General features: G+C 31.1%; 1 long non-coding RNA gene across 1 annotated transcript; it reads left to right on the top strand.

The window, feature by feature from the left end:
• The first annotated feature begins 8,759 nt into the window (after window positions 1-8,759).
• LOC149493569 (uncharacterized) lies at window positions 8,760-10,783 on the top strand. Its single transcript, XR_016322531.1, has 2 exons — window positions 8,760-9,003; window positions 10,579-10,783. It is a non-coding gene; the product is annotated as an uncharacterized LOC149493569 (long non-coding RNA).
• The last annotated feature ends 6,004 nt before the right edge of the window (window positions 10,784-16,787 follow it).

The following is a 16,787-nucleotide window of genomic DNA, read 5'->3' as shown; positions in this document are numbered from 1 at the left end:
TTGCAAAAATTTGTTTAGAAGCCAGATTTTTGACATCTTTTTGTAAAACATCTTTTGCAGATTTACAATCAATACGAAGTAAAAATTTTTGATTTAATAAATCAGATTGGAATTTATTGATGCAAATTACTATACTTAAAATCTCCTTTTTAATAGTAGAATAATTTATTTGAGTTTGGTTCCAATGACCAGACGTATACTGAATAATTCGTTCTTTACCATTAATTACTTGTTTTAAAATACCGCCATATCCAACATCTGAAGCATCGGTTTCAACTATCTTGAATGCTGTTGGATGAGGGATATAAAGATATGGAATTTCTTTGACTAAGGCCTTTATCTTTTTTACTAACTGTGTATGCTGGGCTGTCCATGGGCCAGCATCTTTCTTAAGCCTATCATGTAAAGGTTTTATCATGCAATTGAGGTTTGGATAAAAATCTATAACATAATTTAAACATCCAAGAAAACGTTGAAGTTGGGTTTTATTAGTTAACTCATCAGGGAACTTGGACCCAAATACCATAGCTCGTTCTATGGGCTGGATAATACCCTGTTCTATGTAATGACCCAAAAACCTAACTTTAGTTTTAAATAAGTCCATTTTAGTTTTACTCAATGCTAATCCATTCATTTCAATTACCATGCAAAATGTTTTTAAGTGTTTAAAATGTTCTTCTAATGTTCTACTAAAAACTAGAACATCATCAATATATACTATACAAAATTCACTATAGGTATTAAATATATCATTCATGATCCTCTGAAACTCAGAAGGAGCATTTTTTAATCCAAAAGGCATTACATTCCATTCATATTGACCGAAGGGAACTGTAAATGCTGTTTTATATCTATCATTAGGATGAATCTGGATCTGCCAATAACCAGATTTCATATCAAATTTACTAAAAATATTTGCCTGATATAATTGTTTTAATAAATCCTTCTTATTGGGTAATGGATACCTTATCCATTTTAAGGCTGTATTCAGTGGTTTATAATTAATTACTAATCTAGGGACTCCTCTTTCTATCTCAGCATTTTTATTGACATAAAAAGCTGCACAAGACCACGGACTTCTAGATTAATTTTTTATTCTCTAAATCCTGAATTTCTTTTTTACAATGGTCGATGAGTTCAGGGCTCATTTGAATAGGTCGGGCTTTAGTTGTAATGGACTTTTCATCAAAGTCCTTTTCATAGGGTAAATCTACTATGTGTTGTTTACGATTCCAAAATGCATTTGGGTGATCTGCACATAATCTATTTTCCATAAATGCCTTTAATTTACCAATTCTAATTTGAATATCTTCATCTTCTAATTGCTTTTTAATCCTTTGAAGATATGTATAATTTCTCAAATGATTTAAGTCTTCTTCTTTAGATTTTATTAAAGAATTAATTTCCAAAGTTTTAATAGAATGAGCTCTTAATAAATTTAAATTTTTTCTCCTAGGTTTTTCAGTAAATTCTAACCTAGCTCTACTTCCTTTTACCTTGAATTTAATGCAATCTTCTTTTACCGAATATGGTGTAATTAGGTTAATGAATGGTGTTCCTAAGATTACCATATAATTTATCTGTGGTGAAAGTAAGAATATTGTTTTAATTTCTAATCCATTATTTATAATATCTGCTTCAATTTTACCAAGAATTTCTAATTTAGATTTATTAGCTGTAGTCAGTTTTTCATGTGTTTCTGACCAAAATCTATGTGGAATTAAATCAGATTTTATACAATTTAAATCTGCTCCTGTATCAAATAAAGCTATACCATTTATTATAAAATCATGTGAAATTTGTAAATTTAATTTTACTAAATATTTTCTAGATGTTATTTCTTGTAAAAGAAAGAGAAAATGTGGATTTATGTCTTCATCTTCATTTAGCTCATTTATTCCATCTGTTATTTTATCATCTGGTTCATCCGAAGAGGAACTAGATATTAATTGAGTTTCTAAATGTTTTATTTTGGCATCATGTACTTGTGCTTGATGTTTTAATTCTTTGACTTCATGTTTTAAAATTCTAAGTTCTTTATATAGATCTTCTAATGATATTTTTGTTTCTAATTTTTTATTCTTATTTAATATAGTAGTTAAATCATAAGTATTAGTCTGAATTTTAGGTGTGATTATTTTTACTTCTTTATCTTCTTCAAAACTTGCAATTAATTTTTTAAGAAGTTGACTTTTAAGATTAGTATCTGTGAGAGTATTTACTACTTCTAAGAGTGTACTCTGATCTTTTGTTAACATATTTATTGATTTTTCTGAAGAACTGGTTGTTGAACCTAGTTCATCAATTTGATGTTCACTTTCTTGTACCTCAGAATCTGATGTATCAGAAGTAAGATACAATTCATGAATTTTATTTATCACATCATCTTCTAAGTTTAATTCATGCAACTTTTTATTGAACTTGCAAAATTTAGATGTATGTCCTTTCTTACCACATTTAAAACAAGTTAAGTCTTTATATGAAATTTTATTAGTCTTTTTGTATGGTTTTTTACTCTTAGGTTTTTTATGGTGTTTACGTTTATAGTGGTGATAAAATTCTTCTTTACTAGGTTTAGACCTATAATGTTTTTTATAACTTGGTGTTTTAGAACATTGACCACTACATTGCTGAGTTGGGGTTATACTATAATCAAATTGTTTACAAAAACTTCCTAATTCTTGTTTAGTCTTTTTTAATTCATATTTTAAAGTTTTCTGAAGTTTTAGGTCTTGACAAATTTGTAATCCTTCTTTCTGAATTATACTTATTAATTGGCCATAAGTTAATTTATTGTATGGAATTGGGTTACCATGTTGTTGTTTAATATAATTCCTAACCCTTTCTCCTAAAAAATAGGGTAAACCAGCTAAGAATTTTTCTTTCCAAAAAGCTTGATTAGAATCTTCTCTTAACATTAATCGTGTAAGAAAAGTGGTTTTATATAATTGAAATTGACCTAAGTGTTTACATTTTAAATTACATAAAAGTTCAGCATTTTTATCTTTTATATGTGATGGATCGCCTATAAAATGTAATGAAATGGTTAATATTAAGGTTGCAACTGCATCTTGAATAGGTTCACCATTTTCATCAAATAAAGGTTGATCCTGGTCATTTACTTGAACTGCATTTAAAATATCTAATTGATCTTTTTCAGTGAGATGGTAGTCCCACCATCCCTTTAATTGTCCTGTAAATCCTGCAATGAGGATTTCAGCAACGGCTTTATCAGATATAGGTGACTGGGTTTTATAGGCATTCGCAGCCATGGTCATTTGTTGCAAAATGCTTAATATTTTATATTCAGATAAGCCATCAATATTCCATTCATATAATGTATTAGCATTATAATGAAATTGGGATATGTATGGAGGTTTATCAATTAATCCTAAATCTGGGGCCCTAGAGACTATTTCTCTATGGGTTATATTATTTACAAATTGTTGAGCACTATCTGAGTCAGGTTTACTATCTTCAGAGCTAGAAGTTTCTTCTAAAAGATTTATATTTCTAGAAGCATTAGTAGAATCCTGAACTACTTGGGGAGTAGATCCTGAACTTGCCTCAAGTTGACTAAGCTGTTGTTTTAAAGTTCCTATAAATTGTGAATTTAATTCCTTTTGACTAGTTTTACTTACCTGAAATGGTTTAAACATATGTGACTTTACTAATTCTTTACCTTTAGATTGTTCAAGTACTATGGGTTTATCTTGAAGTAATTGTTCTATCTTTTTTAATTGTGTATTCAAACAAATTAAACTAGCATTACTAAAATTATTTTGCTCAATTAGTTTTTTATCTGAATCATTTTCTCTAGTTACTTTATATGGTGCACAAGTAATATCATTATCTTGATATTTAAATTTACTAATGGCTTTAGGAGGAAAATCACTTTGAATTATCCTATCATTTACTATCCATTCTGGTCTTTTATCACGAATTGTTATTGGGTTAAGACTTTTAGTTGAATTATTTTTAATTAATGAGAACCAGTCTAAAAATCTAATTCTAGTCTGAGTTTGAAATTGATATTCAACATATTCCTGTTTTAAATCTTCAAAATTATGAGTTTTTAATATTTTATTAAACTTCATTAAATTCTTTGTTTTTGTTATTTCTTTTACCAAATCTTTATTAATTTCATCTTTAGTTAAAACATTTAGTTCTCTATTTAATTCACTAACATTTTCAGTGATGGCTGAAGCTGTTGGTGACTCTGGTGAAGTGTTTACTAAATTAGATTGTTGATTTAAATAATTGTCAACAGGGTTATAAACTGCCTGAGGGACTGAATTACTATAATCAACTCCTTTCATTTTAAATGATTGACTAGATGCAGGTATATCTGAAGTAGAATACCTAGGTTTTACTAAGGTTTGAATAATTGGTTTAGGTTCATTTTCTTTATATCTTGCATAAATTACTGAAGGTATTTTCGGCTTATCATCATCTATAATCTCAGAAGATGTTGATCCTGTATACCTAGAACTTTGACTCCTATTAAATTTTAAAGTTACTTTACCATCTTCAAATTGTTCAATTTTTTGTAAATTGACATTTGGTTTAACAGGTTCTGGTTCTGGGGGAGGGACAATCCCTTCCAAAATCCATTCCTCTGGTAAGGTGATATCCTTCCATTGGATGGTTTTAGGTATAACGGTGTTGGTTTTAGCCAAATCAGTTTGAAGAAACTTAGTCTCTCCAATTTTTGGTTGTAATTTGTATTTAGTACTAAAAGCTGAATTCATAGCTTTATAATGGATTTTATAGATTAAAGCAATTGGAATAGATCCTTGCTTCATTTTATAATTATGAGTTTTAACTTCTAAAATTATACTTTCTAGAATATTAAGATCATTTAAAGAAACAGTCATATCTGGATAAACCTCAAATGAGATTGGTCCTTCACTTAAGCTTGTTTCAACAGATCCTAACAAAGAATCTTGAAAATTTAAAAATCTAGCATCTCTTACTACTGCCAATATACTAGTGTTTAATCCTTCTCTAGTTAGAGGTTTTATACCTACTTGTATTAATCCTATATGAATATATTTATACTTTTTACTTTTATGTTGCTGTAATGTTTTAGATGAAAGAAGAGTGATTCGTTCAAAAGGTTTGCTTAATTGAAAATCACGTTCTTCAGTTTTAATAACATAATCTGTGTTCCATAAAGGAAATTTACTAATTTTATAAATTTGTTCTTTATCTACTTTAGGTATTTCCCAATCATCTATAGCCTTACTAAAATCTTGCAATATTAATTCATTTCTATTTATTATTCTTTTTATTTCTGAAGAATCAGAATCATCCGATTTAACATTACTTACAGATCGACACAATAAAGGATCCATTGTATAATATATTAAAGAATCTTAGAAGCTACCCGATTATGCCCTCCGGTTATACCCTTCACTGCCCAACAAATCTCAACAAATGGGTCTTACAACGGGTTCATATGGAATCGGCTCAGTGGGCAAAGCTAAAAGCTTCATTAATATAGTAAACAATCAACACTTTATTGGGTGATAGTAACCAATACTTAAATCGTTTGGCTCTGATACCATAAGCTGCCAAGATCGACCGATTTAAGTATCAATTAAACAATAAATGATTTATATTATCCAAATTTATATCAAATATATATATATATATATATATATATATATATATATATATATATATATATATATATATATATATATATATATATATATATATAAACACTCTCTCATCCTCTCCCCCCAAAAGTTCTTTGTAAGCATTCAACGTTCGAAGTCTGGATTGTAAACTTTTAAATTGTAAGTTTAAATTTGATTTTCATATTTGAATAAAGTTATTTATTTAAATTTATAAATTGCTACTACTAAGCCCTGTTAAAGGCTTCCTTCTCTTCTCCCTCCACACTCTGACTTAGTTCTGGGGATCCCAGGCTAAGGTTGCAGGAACCCTCAACCTTAAACAATTAAAATTGGTTGAGTTAATTGATAAATATTATTTTGTATAAGTATGCTCTGTGGTTGCACCTCTGTGTGATCTTTCACATCAGAAATATTGTTCTTGATTGTTCATAAACATAAACTGTTCATTTACTGTTCAGATTAAAACAATATATATATATATATATATATATATATATATATATATATATATATATATATATATATATATATAAAGAGATTTGAATATGAATTTATCAATATTTGATTTATGAACATTATTGGAACTCCTAAGAGCTTCTAAAAATTATAGATTGCTCAAAGAAAGAGTTTGAGATAAAAGATATTGTGAATATAAAATTTTATCTTGGCCTAAAGTTCGAGCATTTTATAAATGGAATTTTGTGTATAACTCCATATGACTAAGTTATTAAAATAATGTGGATGCTAATCGCTATGAGGTCACTTGATGAGAAGATGACCATTGTTCACTTTGAAAAAAAAATTATGAAGAACTTATTGGTCCTAAAATATCATTTATTAATGTAATAAAGTCTTGCTAATCATATGGCTAGATATAAGCATTTTTATAAATTTTATTTGCAAGATATAATTCTTCTTGAATATGAAGAAATTGAATAGAGTTAAATATGTATTTTGAAATTTCCATGGCATGATATGTATGAGTTATATTATAACTAACATGACGGAGAGTAAATACGCACTGTACTCTTTTTCTCTTTAACTAAGGTTTTTTCCCACTGGGTTTTCCTAATAGAAGTTTTTAATGATGCAGTATTTCAACGCGTATTTAAAAAAAAAATTGTACTATTTATCCTTCACTAAGATTTTTTTTCTTATAGGGTTTTTTCTTAGCAAGATTTTAACAAGGCATATTCTTTAAAGAATGGACATCCAAGGGGGAGTATTATGAAATAAGTGAATGTCGTATATGGGCTAGAAGTCTGTATTCTTAATTATTGCGAATTGTATCTTCCTAATTTCTGTAGAACTCTATTAGGGTTCCATTTATGTAACTATATATATATATATGGCTTCTCATCAATAATATGACACTCTCGTATTCTTTCATATTTCGCTCTCTATTCTTTCTTTTTCTTCTCTTTAGTTTTATATTATTTTATAACATAATTGAATGTTAGTTAGTTTTCCATATTAAGATGTAAAAAGACCAACTATTTACTTTTAACAGACTAATTTTAGTTTCTATGTTTAAATTTAATTTCTCTTCTTTTAAACCCCTTTTCAAACCATTAAACCACATCAAGGAAAAAATTTACCTAGATCGGGTCTATAGTCCTATCTATGGACCAAATCAAATAAAACTCTGAATTCTTTAAAAAGTGTTTCGACTTTATTTTTTTTTTTTATTTTAGTGTATGGTTTCAAATACCCACGTTTCAATAAGAATATTTAATTTCATTGATTTGGTTCATAGATAGAGCCATGGACCCAATCTAGGTAGGTTTTTCTTCAAATCAAATTGCCATTCTAAGTTTAATTTGATTTCAAAATTTTTAACCGCTAAACCAAACTAAATGGAATAAAAATCACCATTCTAGATAAATTTTGATTGTTTGATTTGATTCAAATTTTCCAAAAGACTTGTGCAAAACTAAATTTTTATATACGTATGCATTAGTATTACAATGCTTAATAAATATAGTTCCTAATAATATTAAAATTATGTTTAATATTATGCAAAATGATACTATAATAAATAATTCTAATAATATTATAATTATAACATTACTATTAAAGAAAAAAGTTTTAAATTGTAATTATCTAAATGTAATTATCTTAAAGATAATAGTTAAATAAGATAAAAATAATTTAAAATTTTTAAATTCATAATAATCCATACAATAATTATTAAACTTCAAAAATATATTTCAACATCCAATCAAACTATAAAAAAACAAAAAAAAAAAATTTTAAAATTCCTAAAAAAAGAAAAATAGAAAATTGAAAGGAGAGAACGTCTTGTATATATATAATATCTTAATTTCGATTAGAGTTAATTCAATTGTCCAAACTTTTTTTTTTATTGTTACATAAAGGAGCATAAAAAAAAAAGATCTATCTCAAAAAGCTAAGCATCAGCCCAGAGAATCAGGGATAATGAAGCAGAACTAGAATCCCAAATATATAACAAGATAGTGATAGAATGAACCAACCTAGTCAGATGATCAGCCGCAAAATTGGCTTCCCGATAAGCATGATGAAGAGAGCACTCCTAATCACAAACCAAAAAAGTCTGAATATCCAAGACAATAGGTGTAACGCCCCATTTTTCTGTGTCTGAAATAGTAAGTTATCGGTCTGTGAATAGTATCATCGGTCCGGGAATAAATATTATTTTTGTCCGGAAAAATTACTATGTATGTTTAATATTTTCTTTAATATTTCTGGAGTATGTATACATTATTTTTATGGGTAGAAAGTAAGTAATGAATATTTTTGGAGAATTTAGAAAATTAGTGAATAGTTAATTAAGGAGTGATATTAATTAAGAAAATTAGAGGCAATATTTGTATGGAGTAAATTTGAAATGGTGTTATATTAATTAAGGAAATTAGATGAATTATTTTTATGGAGTAAATTTGAGGATTTTATTGTGGATTTTATTGTGTTAAATAATATTTTGAAAGAATTTAATTTGGAGAATATTTGTAGCCATTAGATTACAATGACTCAATCCTAGCCATCCAATGTTGAGAAAAGACTAAAATACCCTTGTGCTCAATAATTTGAGCAACCACTTTCTCTCCTTCTTCTTCTCTTTGGCGTTGGCTATCTCCTTCTTCTTCTTCTTCTTCTCTTTGTTTTTCTTCAACTTCATCCTTAGCCAAATCCATCAAATTCAACCCATTTAACTTGATTTAAGGAATCAATCCTAGAGTTTAAAGCTTGAGAAATGATATTTGGTGAATAATTTCAAGTAATTTGGAGGACAAAGGGTGGAGAACTTCCTACCAAAGACAAGGGAAAACTAAGGAATCAAGAGTCTTATTTAAGCTTGTTAGAGCTTATGTTTAAGGTTAGTGTTCATAAACACTCTTACCTTGTTTCAATTTTTGATTTTGTGAAGTTTATACTATTTTGTGAAAATTGGAAATTTTATATGAAATAATTTTATTATTAAATTTTGGTGGTATAAATGTGTTCTTGGGAGATTTCTAAGCATGCTTATATGTTGAATTGATAAGGAAAACAATTTCTTCTTCATCCTCCAAGAGTGGCAGAACCTATTGATGAATAAGGCCTTAAGTTTTCTTGTTATTATTTGTGGATTTATGATCTTAAGATGATATTTGATGAGTAATTAGTATGTGGTAGAAATCTCTACCTTGTATATGATTTAAGTAAGCTGAAATTAGGAAAAAGTGTTATTGGGTGTGATTAAGGACTGTTTTTCGATCTTTTTCATTTTCCATTGGTGTCTGAGTCTTTCATGAAAGTTGTAGCTCTACTTCTTAGCTTTCCAACCCATCCTCTTGTGTCCAATTTGGATATGTATAGCTCAACTTATGGCTAAAACACCTAAACTGACTCTGTTATGACGGGCCACATGTATCACTGAATTGAGTGCCCATTTTGACCACTATAATGGTAATATTATGTTCTGAGTTCTTCATGAGAGTTGATTCCCTGTGTCTTGAGACTTCTCTGGTTTTGGATTGGATTGATTTGAGTGTCTGGATAAGTAGGAATTTGATAAACATTGGAATTAGTTCTGCTGAATCAGGTCTGGACTATTGGTCTGTGTTCCTAGCCGTTTTTCACCATTTTACAGATTGATCTGGGCTGTTGTCCCTTGATAACATTTGTATAATTTTGTCTTATCTTTCTAATGAATCAAACTTCACTTAATTTGGAGATCTAGAACTCAAGTTATGTCTTAAAAACCCAGCAAAGGTCAAGGTTATATTAATGCTGGAAATTTTCTATGTCATGAATCATAGGTTTATTTGGATAAATGAAGGTATGAATTATGTGTGATGAAGTTCTCTTCATTCTTTGTATCCTTTAAGATTTATTTGACAAAAATAAGACATAAGTTTGAAAAGTGTTGTTGTGGATATGTTTAAATGGATATAAATTGGAAAGGTGTGGAATTGATTTAGATAATGCATGATAAGGGTTGAAATGGATACTTTTGTGCATAAGAGTTATGTTAGCATGCTTGATTGGAGAATGAAATTCCTCCCTTTGGTACCACCTTAAAGCTTACTTAATTATTTTATATATATGACATAAGTATGATTATTTGATAACTTATATATGTTTAGAGTTTTAACAAAGAAATGGGTATTTAAGGTGTATGTGCTTTGAATTTTTAATAAGGAAAATATGATTTTATATGATAAGAAATTGTCTATGTTAAGTAATTATGTTTAAGTATGATTCTAAAGTAAGCTTACATTATAAATTTAAGAAGACTAAAGAATAAGACAAGTTTTCTGATAAGTGATATGAAGTACGAATTAAAACAAGGATTTTGGGCTCTAATATACTTAGTGTGAATTTGATGCGTGATTTGATTTTTATTCTGTCTGATGAGCATGCTCGGCATTTGATGCCATTCTGATAAGAAGCTATGATCATATGCTAGACACGTGGGTGTCTTCTGTTCTGTTAGGGCGGACGCGCTCTATATGTTATGAAAAGGTTGGCGACCTAAGGCCATTATGAATAAGTTATGAAAACTTATCTGCTTCTCTTTCTCCTAAGTGTATGCGAGCCCTATGGAAAATATTTGTAAGACAATTAAACGAATGAGATCATATTATTTTAGTAAACCTTACTTTGGAAATTAAGGATTATGTTATCAAATGAATTATCAAAGCATGATATTTCGGTACATGGTATTAAATAAAGAGTATATGTATTGGTATAATAAATGTTCAAGTAATGACTTTATGATTTGAAAGAATTATTTGAAGTCAGTTGATATGATTAGTTCATTAAGACTTGATAGATATAATGAATGCAATTAATTGATGGATCTAAAATACTATTGAGGATTTATTCAGTTATAAAAATATAAAGGTGTTGTTATGTTATAATGAGTATTTGGAGATGTTGGAAGTTTAGAGTTTAATTGGGAGTATTTTGTATTCACATGTTTGGCGAGCTCAGTTTTTATAGGAATATTCTTACAGTATTTCTGTAGGATTTTTCCCGATGTATATATATATATATATAAAAAGATAAGAAAAGGAAATGAAATATTACTATTACAAAAAAAAAAAATTTACTCGTGAAACTGGTGACTACTCAGTTACTTCTAATTATAAATTTTAGTTTTATGATTTATATGTTAAGTTAAGACGGTGTCTCCGGCACCAAATGTGGCATCCGCCGTCGGGTCTCTCGGGACTGGGCGGCGGGTGTTACAATAGGTACTAAAGGATGAGCAGGGTATAAATCTGAAAGGACTAACCTCACAGCCTCCAAATAATCAGACTCCACAATAAGCTGCCGAAACCCACGATCCCAGGCAATAACAAGACTTGCCCGAATAACTGACAACTCTCCAATCAAAATCAAAGAGGGACCACTATTGAGAGAAAAGCCCCCAAGCCATTTCCCCCTAGAATCACGAAACAAATCACCACCACTAGTAAGACTACTACCATCACAATTAAGCTTCACCCAACCCTCCTGAGGAGGCTCCCAAGTAGCACTAATCTGTCTGCACCTACTAACAGCCGAAACAGAGGACACAGAAGACTACCCAATATCCAAGGCAACCTTAAAAACACACATGTTTAACTGAGATAAAGTAGTAACAACATTTTGAAAAACATGCAAATTTCTCCCTATCCAAGCCCACCAAATACCAGCTAAAATCCAATGATGCCAAGAAACACCAAGAAGCCTAGGCATACGGCAAGATAAATTCATCTACAACCACAAAACAACATCAGCCAAGATAAAAGAATTAGGAGGCCAACGCCATTACTGCCACCAAGCCTGCATAATAGCACAATCCCGAAATAGATGCAAGAGAGACTCCTCACTAATACCACAACGACCACCACATGTGGAAGCAGCCAAACCCTACAAAAAATGGAATGAATTAGTAGGAAGCCGATGATGAAGAATCAGCCACAAAAAATGCCTCAACTTAGGCAAACCATCAACACACCAGATCCAAGAAAAGTAACCAACCCTAGAATCCACCTGTAACCCCTCAAACAACAAAGAAGAATAAGCTACTTTGATAGAAAAACATCATTAGAAGAAAAATCCCACAAGGGAACATCATGAACAACAACCACCAAACAAAGCGGAACAGCCTGAATTAAGCATTGAACATCATCCGGAAGAAAGGTACACAACACTGAAAAATCCCAGGTACCATTTTGAATAAGCACACCCACCCTAAAATGCTCCTCACCACCTGCATTAGTCTCTAACAAGTGCACCAAAGGACTCACCGATAACCAAGAATCATACCACAAATTAATTTGCTGCCCATTCCCAACTCGCCATCTAACATAAGACTGCAAAAGATTAAAGCTACGAACAATACCCTTCCACGTACTAGAATTAGAAACTCTCACAACCAGATGAAAAGAACGCTCAAACAATACTTGTAAGACAAAACTTGAACCCAAAGGGCTGAATCATTAATAAAAAGCTTCCAAACCCATTTCCCAACAAAGCTTTATTAAATAGACGGGCACTACGAAATCCCAACCCACCAAACCGCTTTGGCTTAATAAGACAGTTCCAAGCCACCAAATGCATCTTTCGATGCTCCATAGAAGAACCCCAATAGAAATTACAGGCTAAACGATCAAGAGCGCCACAAATAAAAGAAGGCAACCATACAGTATTTATAACATATACAGGTAAGGAAGAAATAGAACTTTTAATAAGAACTTCCTTACCTCCAGGACTCAGCAACCGAGAATTCCAATTAGCCAGCGAAAACCCCACCTTCTGAATAATACTTTGATATTGAGACAAGAAAAAGCGACCATGCAACAAAGGCACACCCAAATACCTGCCTAAATCCAAGGTAGCCGCCACCCCAAGCTACTATTGAATTCTACGCTGCACAACACGAGAAATAGACTTAGAAAAATAGATGCGAGATTTGGCCAAATCAGCCTTCTGACTGCTACCACTACAATAGGCAACCAACACATCGTGAACCACCTTAGCCTACCGCACCGAAGCTTTCCCAAAAATAATCAAGTCATCAGCAAACAACAGATGGCTAATAGGAGGGCCACCTTTAGAAGCACGAACAGGAACCCAACTCTTTTTGACAACCTACTAATGAATCAATAATGAAAGTCCCTCCTCACACAACACAAACAAATAGGGGAAAGAGGATCACCTTGCCGTAAACCCCGCATTGGCGAAAAGAAAGACGAAGGGCTTCCATTCCCAAGCACGACCAAAGAAGAGTGAGATAGGGCACTCATAATCAAAGAAACCCACAAACTAGGAATAGCTAAAAGAAATCAACACAAATCGAAGAAAGTTCTGGTTAACTCTGTCATATGCTTTCTCCATATCAACTTTCAAAGCAAAATGGCTCAACTTACTCTTAGAGAACCGAAAAAAATGAAGAAGCTCCTGAGAAATAATAATGTTATCAATTGTAGTTCGTCCAAGAATAAAACTGCTTTGAAAAGGACTGATCAAACTATCAATGAAAGGCCAAACCTGTAGAGCAAGAACCTTCATAACAATTTTATAGAACACATTACACAGAGTAATAGGCCTAAAATTAGTAATCTTTTTCAGCACAGACACCTTAGGAATAAGAATAATAAACCCCTAAGCCATCTGGGGACCCATGATATCAAAAGTGAAGGTATGAGAAACAAAGGACACCACCTCATCACCCACTATATCCCAATATTTCTTAAAAAATAAAGGCCAAAAACCATCAGGCCCAGGAGCCTTAAAGGAACCCATACTAGAAACCGCAACCCAAACCTCCTCCCTAGACACAGGCTTCTGCAAAGAAACAACAGCATCTGTTGGCTCAAGGGTCAATTTCTAATCTCGAATTTTGATGATTAATACAAAACAAATAAATTTAAATTATGTTATTTGTGCTAATATTATTTTATGCAGAATTACTATGGAAAGAAATCATATAAGGCAAGTCCTACATTGAGTGAGAAGATATTCGAAGACCCTAGTGGTTAGGTATTTAGGATACTTTGTAGGATAGAGAGAAAATCTATATATGAGCACATAAATTAATTTTTCTCTCAACAAAAATATTTTTCGGGAAATTAGATTCTTCAAAATAATTTCTTTCGTAAAAATATTTTATTTTCGAAAATATTCTTTAAAATCAAAATGATTTAATTTCCTAAAACTAAAGAGATTACGTCTCCAATGTTTTTGGTAATAAATCATACTCTTTACTTTTCGAAAATATCCTTTGAAAATCTAAGAGTACTTCAATTTATTCTCTTACCTTAAGATGAAGGGAGAAATCTTTTCGTTTTTAGTAAGAGCATCTTATTCGAAAATATTTTCCAAATAATGTTGCCGAAAATCTTTTTGTTTAAAGGAAAGCAAAATCGTGTTTTATTCTCTTACCAAAAAGGATAAAATAAATTTTTGGTAACAAAGATTTTCGTATCTTCTAAATAAGGAAAGCAAATATTCTGATTTCAAATGAAATATTCACGTTCCAAAAGCAAGAGACACGATGCTCTCTATAAATAGGAGCTTTCACGTCTTAAGCTATGGTGAAGTAAGAGTTTTCGTTTTAAGAGCATTCTCTCATTGATCAAGTCTTTATCTCTCAAAACTTACTCTCTACCCCCCATTTTTCTTTTCATTTTTACACTTAACATTTTTATCTTTAAAGTGAAAAGAATTTTTACAACTACTTTTGAAAAACGGTTCTGTGTTCTAATCGATTTTCTAATCTGATAAACTGTTTTTCCTGTGCTTATATATGCATTTCTTTCTGTCTATTTAGATTTTGTAATCTATAGTAGACAGGTTTTTATTTGTTAAACATTTGTGTGTAATAGCTTAGGTTAGAAGCTATTGTGAAAGAGGTTATCAAGCGACCTTCTCCTTGTACGAGATTCTAATGTCTTGAATTGAGTTTCTGTACTCTGCCAAAAACAAAAAGGGTTGAGGTTAACTAGAACCTTTGGAAAATCTAGTGGGATAAAAGGGTAGATCTAGGTGTTGATCTATTGCCTTGTACTGTTGGTTTGTCTCTTACCCTTGAAAAGAGATAACATAGTTGAGGATCTCAAGATGCATCTTGGGGAGTGGATGTAGGCGAGTTAGTGCCGAACCACTATAAATCACTGTGTTAATCTTTCATTTTCTGAAGTTTGCTTGATATTGCTTTTATTACACTTCTGTTTACATTTTAGAAATGCTAAAGTTGAAAATGAATATGATGTTCTAAAATGGTAATAAGTCTTATCTTTTCTGAACATTAGAACTCTGGAATTCTAATAAGTGAATATACCATGTTCTAACTGTTCTTCTATTCACAGTATATTTCACTGCTTGGGTTTCTAATTAATTTTCTAAACTTTATGAGGAAGTTCTAATTACAATAGCTTTCCATCATAAAGTAGTTCTGATACTTGATTAAGGCTTTGTGAAGCAGTTCTAATTTTAATAACTGTCTCTCACACAGTCTTATATGATTTTCTAAACTTTATGAGGAAGTTCTAATTTCAATAGCTTTCCTTCATAAAGCAGTTCTGATATTGGATAAGACATTGTGAAGCAGTTCTAATTAATAGCTGCACTTTGCATTGTCTTTCTATCTTTTATGAATAGAACTTTGTGAGGTAGTTCTAATCCATATTCTAATCTCATGAGTTCTTTATTTTTCCGCTGCACTTAGAATCCTATATTTTGTTTTAAAATTCTAAATTTATATCTGTTTTTAGAAAAACCAATTCACCCCCCTCTTGGGTTCTGCCATACATATACGGGACCCACAACATCCTCTGATAAATGAGGGAAAACAATATTCTTAAAAGTAGTAGGAGAAAACTGACAGTCAACTGAGAATAACTTCTCATAAAAATCACAGGCTAAACGCTTCAAAACAACAGGGTCAGAAACTCACTCCCTGTTCTCAGTTCGCAGACACTCAATCTTATTCCTATTTCGTCGTACCCAAGTAACAACATGGTAAAATTTAGTACATCAGTCCCTATCAGAAATCCAAGAACTATGAGATTTGTGAAACCACAAAAGCTCCTCCTGCTGTAGATTTAACTAATATTGAGAAAGCAGATCTTTCTCAAGATGCAATAAAAAATCAAAAACTTGTTGTTGCAGCGCAGCCTGAACACCCTTAATACGTCTCAATAAAACATATGTATTATAGTAAATATTACCAAAAACCTCTCTGTTCCAAACACGCGCTTGCTCCTGAACACTAGAGAGAGCCCCAGAAATGGAAAAATGAGGCCGAGCCCAAGCCGAAGCCACCACAGCTTTAAACTCATCCTGAGTAGTCCAAGCTGCCTCAAATCGGAAAGGTCTATTGATAGGAAAAGCAGAAAAACCCTTCATAGACAACGACATAGGAAAATGATTAGAATAAAGTCTAGGCAAAGTCATAACAGAAGCCTTCGAAAAAGCACACCGGCACTCAGAATTACATAAAGCCTGATCCAACTGCTCTTGAATAACCCCTACACCTGAAATGGTACAAGGACAAATAAACGGGCCAATATTAGGCCTATATATGAACATATATGTGTGTGTATATATATCGATAGAGAGAGAGAGAAGGTGCCAATATTAGGCCTATATAAATTTTAATTTTTTTGTAAAATAACATTCAAA

This window comes from Jatropha curcas, chromosome 9, assembly GCF_041381405.1.
Source record: "Jatropha curcas cultivar XTBG-Jc1 chromosome 9, XTBG_Jcur_1.0, whole genome shotgun sequence".
Lineage (NCBI taxonomy): Eukaryota > Viridiplantae > Streptophyta > Magnoliopsida > Malpighiales > Euphorbiaceae > Jatropha > Jatropha curcas.
This window is presented reverse-complemented; position numbering and strand designations above follow the sequence as displayed.